This window comes from Arachis hypogaea, chromosome 11 (genome assembly GCF_003086295.3).
Source record: "Arachis hypogaea cultivar Tifrunner chromosome 11, arahy.Tifrunner.gnm2.J5K5, whole genome shotgun sequence".
Classification (NCBI taxonomy): Eukaryota; Viridiplantae; Streptophyta; class Magnoliopsida; order Fabales; family Fabaceae; genus Arachis; species Arachis hypogaea.
The window spans coordinates 86532560-86538715 of NC_092046.1; the positions used below are offsets into that span (position 1 = coordinate 86532560).

At 37.1% G+C, this 6156-nt stretch overlaps 1 non-coding gene across 1 annotated transcript; it reads left to right on the forward strand.

Annotated features, from left to right (window-relative positions):
• The first annotated feature begins 5552 nt into the window (after positions 1 to 5552).
• On the forward strand, positions 5553 to 5659 carry LOC112725602 (small nucleolar RNA R71). Its single transcript, XR_003164699.1, has one exon. It is a non-coding gene; the product is annotated as a small nucleolar RNA R71 (small nucleolar RNA).
• Positions 5660 to 6156: the final 497 nt, after the last annotated feature.

Consider the following 6156-nt stretch of genomic DNA (forward strand, 5'->3'; position numbering starts at 1 on the left):
GAATCCTTATTTTTCTTTTTTTTTTTACACTGATTTTCGAAAAATATAAAATAAAAATACAAAAAAATTAGAAAATCATAAAAATAAAAAATATTTTGTGTTTCTTGTTTGAGTCTTGAGTCAATTTTTAAGTTTGGTGTCAATTGCATGTTCATCCTGCATTTTTCGAAAAAAATCATGCATTCATAGTGTTCTTCATGATCTTCAAGTTGTTCTTGGTAAGTCTTCTTGTTTGATCTTGATGTTTTCTTGTTTTGTGTCTTTTCTTGTTTTACATGTGCATTTTTGCATTCATAAAGTCAAAACATGAAAGATTTCTAAGTTTGGTGTCTTGCATGTTTTCTTTGCATATAAAAATTTTCAAAAATAAGTTCTTGATGTTCATCATGATCTTCAAAGTGTTCTTGGTGTTCATCTTGACATTCATAATGTTCTTGCATGCATTCCTTGTTTTGATCCAAAAAGAAAAGAGAAAAACATGAAAATGATGTTTTAATTTTTTTCTCTCTCTCCATAAAAATTCAAAAATCAAAAAAATATCTTTCCCTTTTTCTCTCTTAAAATTTCGAAAATTAGATTTGACTTTTTCAAAAAATTTTAAAATCTAGTTGTTTTTATGAAGTCAAATCAAATTTTCAAATTAAAAATCTTATCTTTTTCAAAATCTTTTTCAAAAATCAAATCTTTTTCTTTAATTTTCGAAAATTATAAAAATATTTTTCAAAAATCTTTTTCTTATCTTTATCTCCTAATTTTCGAAAATATCATCATCAATTAATGTTTTGATTCAAAAATTTCAAACTTGTTACTTACTTGTTAAGAAAGATTCAAACTTTAAGTTCTAGAATCATATCTTGTGATTTCTTGTGAATCAAGTCATTAATTGTGATTTTGAAAATCATATCTTTTTCAAAAATTTGATTTTAAAATATCCTCTCTAACTTCCTATCTTCTTATCTTTTCAAAATTGATTTTCAAAATTTGTTTCAACTAACTAACTAACTTTTTGTTTGTTTCTTATCTTTTTCAAAAATATCTAACTAACTCTCTCTCTCTAATTTTCGAAAATATCTCCCTCTTTTTCAAAATTTCTTTTTAATTAACTAATTATTTTAATTTTTGATTTTAATTTTTGAAAATTACTAACTCTTTTTCAAAAATTATTTTCGAAAATCACTAACTCTTTTTCAAAAATTATTTTCGAAAATTCTCTTTCTCTCTCATCTCCTTCTACTAACACTTCTCTTCATCTCACACCTCTGCTATCCTCTCCCTTGTGTTTCTGTTTTTTTTTTACATTACATTCTTTTCTTCTTCCTTTCTTCTACTCACACAGGGACCTCTATACTGTGGTAAAAAGGATCCCTATTATTATTATTTTTCTGTTCCCTCTTTTTCATATGAGCAGGAGCAAAGACAAAAATATTCTATTTTAATTATCTAGATTTAACGGGATACGTGACATATAATCCTTTTATTTTTGGGTAATTAGAGTTCTTGTGGCATATAAACTAGAATTTGATCATGTAGCTTCTACTTGGAATTAATTGACCAAGGGATTGGCAGTTAATGAATTTTAGAGGAGACTAGAAAGGTCTAAGGAATTAGGGTCTAGTCACATATAGTTTGCCATAAATTAAATTCTACATAATTAACATAGTTAGTAAGAAAAGTAAATCCAAAAAAATAGATAACTCTGAAGCCTTAACTACTTTCTCAATATTTTACTCCCAACTTATTCACCTGCCTGTCTTCAAACATCTAAATTTATTAATTAATGCTCTTTGAATATTCAAACACTATTTTTTGTTTGTCTAACTAAGCCTATCAAACATTATTGTTGCTTAATCCATCAATCCTCGTGGGATCGACCCTTACTCACGTAAGGTATTACTTGGTACGACCCGGTGCACTTGCCGGCAAGTTAGTGGGTTACAAATACCGCACCATGGATCACCATTGTCGATGGCTACCATCCGTCCTCTCAGTGAAAATGGTCCAGGTACGGTTTCTGTACGGCTAATCATCTGTCGGATCTCTCGTCTCAAATGAAAAATACTAGGCACAGCTACCGCATGGCTAATTATCTGTCCATTCTCACTTGTGCCGGAATAGGATCTCTCTATCCTTTTGCACACTGTCACTATGCCCAACATTCGTGAGTTTGAAGCTCATCACAGTCATCCCATCCCAGATCCTACTCGGAATACCACAGACAAGGTTTAGATTTTCCGGATCTCAGGAATGCTGCCAATTGGTTCTAGCCTCTACCACGAAGGTTCTAATCTCACGGATTCAAATGCTCTGTTGTCATGAAAGGAAAGTCAAATCCGTGGATCAGAGACCCAAGAGACTATACTCCGGTTGTCGTCCAATGACTACGTTGAACATCATGTAGACCGCTCGTGGTTGTCAGGCACGTGGATATTGGCTAAGCGAGTAAAGAAGATAGTGGGTGATTGTCACGGGTCACCCCTTCATTCTGACTTAACTGAATTAAGTACAAGAGATATCTTGGAGAAGAAGTAAGTGTGAATTGAAAGAGAAACAATAGTACTTGCATTAATTCATGAAGAACAGCAGAGCTCCGCACCTTAATCTATGAGGTGTAGAAACTCCACCGTTAGAAAATACATAAGAGAAAAAGGTCTAGGCATGGCCGGATGGCCAGCCTCCAAATGTGAAAAATGGCATAAGATGATATATATGAATACAATAGGAAAGACTAGTATTTATACTAAACTAGTTACTAAGGATTACAGAAATTGAGTAACTAAGTGCAGATATTGCAGAAATCCACTTTTGGGGCCCACTTGGTATGTGCTTAGGCTGAGCATTGAGCTTTACACATGCATAGGCCTTTTCTAGAGTTAAACGCCAGCTTAGATACCAGTTTGGGCGTTTAACTCCAGTTCTAGTGCCAGTTCCGGCGTTTTACGACAGAAAAGGGTCTCTAGCTGGCATTGAACACCAGTTTGGGCCATCAAATCTTGGGCAAAGTATGAACTATTATATATTACTGGAAAGCCCAGGATGTTAGCTTTCCATACCAATTAAGAACGCACCAATTGGATTTCTGTAGCTCCAGAAAAACGCGTTTGAGTGTAGGGAGGTCAGAATCCAATAGCATCTGCAGTCCTTTCTCAGCCTCTGAATCAGATTTTTGCTCAGGTCCCTCAATTTCAGCCAGAAAATACCTGAAATTACAGAAAAGTACACAAACTCATAGTAAAGTCCATAAATGTGATTTTTTCATAAAAAAATAATAAAAATATAATAAAAAGTAACTAAAACATACTAAAAACTATGTAAAAACAATGCCAAAAAGAGTATAAATTATCCGCTCATCAGCAGCCGTCGCCTTCTTAGCCCTATGGAAGGCCTTCATTGAGTCTGGAGCCTTTACCATTTCTGAAAAGGAAGTCAAGAAAACAGTTACAATCATAGATGAAGGCAGAATCTCAAACCAATACAAAAGTACACATTGCACAAAAGAAGAGCTCAGGGAACTACCTAGCTCGGCACTGAGGAGGGAAAGATCTCCTAGAAATCTCTTTGTATCCAAATGAGGAGTCTCCCCCTAGTGCTCTTCTAAAACATTCACAAAAGCTTGTTCCACCTCATCTAAACTCTCCCAAGGATATTTGAGAACTACAGGATCTTTTTGCCACTATAAAGGAAAGGTTAGCTCATTATTTTCATCTAAAAAGAAAAGTCGAGCATCCTGAACAGCTTGGACCTTAAAGTAGTAGTTCTTAAAATCCCGGAAAGACTCATCAAACATCCAAAACACTTTCTTCCCCTGGGTAGTCCGGAAAGAAATCTAAGAAGCTTTCTTCTTGGCCACCCCCGGGTTTTGTCAGAACAAAGAGGTAAAGAAAAAGTTGAATGGTAGGTCGGACACCCAATTCTTAGCACAGTAACTGAAAGATCTTTATAAAGGCCCAGGAGTTGGGATGAAGCTGAGAAGGGGCCACATTATAGTTCCATAACAGTTCGGTCTCAAAAATAATAAAAGGAATGGTAATATTCAGCAAGGAAAAGAAGTAATCATAGGCATAGAAAAAGGGACGCTCTTTCCGACCTAAGGGAGGGAAGCTAACCCTTTCCTCAGGGTCAGGCGACACCAGTTCATAGTTGTTCTCGTCCTTCCTATTTCTACAAATCCTATGGAACAATCAATAAACAAAGAGGTAGGGAAACAAAAAAGGGAACCCCAGGGTCTACGAAAACACGGAATAATCAGCAAAACTAGGGGCACCCTTTGGAGGCAACAGTACGGGAACATAGAAATAAATGCAAAAAATCAAACCCTATAACTCTCAAACAAAAGCAAACTACTGGAGATAGCAAACAGAGACCTAAAAAGCGCACATCTTCCTAAAATAGGAGCAGTAGGGATAAACAAAATCACAAAACATTGATAAAAAACAAAAGACACAATCTTTACGGGAAGGTTCAACCTTCTCAGAGCAAACTCAATAAAGATCAAAATGTTGCATGAAAAAGACAGACATGCAACAGTAAAAGCATACATAAAGATGACTATCGAGGCATAAAAAGGAAGAAGAATACCAACCTGCGGAGAAAAAGGAACAAGCGCGAGAGAAGGCTCAGACAGAAACGCCGACAATCCACACCAGCGAACGCTCTTAAGCAAAGAAGGTAGGGAGCTTAGGAGCGTGAAAATAGAAAGGCCAGATGAACAAAATATTTAGCAAACAATGAACGAAGAAGTGAAAGGGAGGAAGAAACTGAAAGTGAGAGTAAAATCTCTTCTTTAATTTCAAAATAAAATGTAAAAGAGGGAAAAGAAGAAGTGGCAAAAGGAAATTAAATGAGCCTTTAAAGCCCTTGCACATTCCCAAGAAAGCGCAACGCACGCTACAATTAAAGAAAGAAAGAAATGCTTCACATTCAAGCAGAAGCAATCCTAACAGGAGTTATACAGGAGATCAACCAAAAGCGAATGCTCGAGCACGACTTCCTCAAAGGGGTCGAAGTCTAAGGACACGAACTCAAGGGAAATTTTGAACTCGAGCAAGGGCCACTGTTCATACCTTGGATCGAGCTACACGATACAGGTTAGATGAAAACAAAAATGATCGGCCTCTTATAAAGGCTGGTCGACATCGACCTTTTCCCAAAGAGCTCGGCCAAATTGCTACAAGGGCCCAAGTAGGCCCAAAGCAGAAGATCACAGCCCACCTAACGGTGGCTGGCCTAAAGATAAGGGGACTCACCCACAAAAGAAAGATAAGATAACAAACTTATCTCAAGGGAGGTCATCCCAGACTACTGTAAATACACTGGAGCACCCAGGTATAACTCATACTCCAATTCTACAAAAAACCTGCCTAAAGCCCGTGCTAACTTAAGCATCGAAGTCTCTTGCAGGTACCACCACCCTCCGGCGATCGAAGACCAACAGCACCTCAAGCTCCAACAAGTCGGACACAACAGCTCCGATCAGCCCAGAAAGATCTCGTCCGAGATCAACCTCAACGTTTCAGGTAACCCTCGGAACAGATATGCAATTGCACCCACTCATTAAACATCTCAGGGGGCATTTCCTTGTCAAATCTTTGAATCTCTCCCAGGCTTCATATAAGGTTTTACCATCCTGCTGTCTGAATATCTGCACCTCAGTTCTCAGTCTATTCACTCTTTGAGGAGGGTAGAACCTTGCTAAGAATCTATTCACCACATCCTCCCAGGTTGTCAAGCTTTCTTTGGGAAATGATTCTAGCCATTTAGATGCTTTGTCCCTCAAAGAAAATGGAAACAATATCAATCTATAGGTGTCAGAATGAACATCATTAGATTTAACTGTATCACAGATCCTTTGGAATGTAGTGAGATGCTGATTAGGGTCTTCTTTGGCACTTCCTCCGAAAGAACAATTATTTTGGACGAGTGTGATAAGTTGAGGCTTCAATTCGAAATTATTAGCATGGATGGTTGGCTTTTGAATGCTGCTACCATAGTTTCCTGGGTTTAGATTGATGTACGACCCTAGAACTCTCCTTTCTTGTCCAGCAGGATTGGCTGCGCCTCCTCTGGCATGATTGTTCACCTCTCCTTCATGATGGTTTTCTATATTATCCTCCATGTTTATATCCAAGTCCTCCTCTTCTTCCTCTGCACCAATGGCTT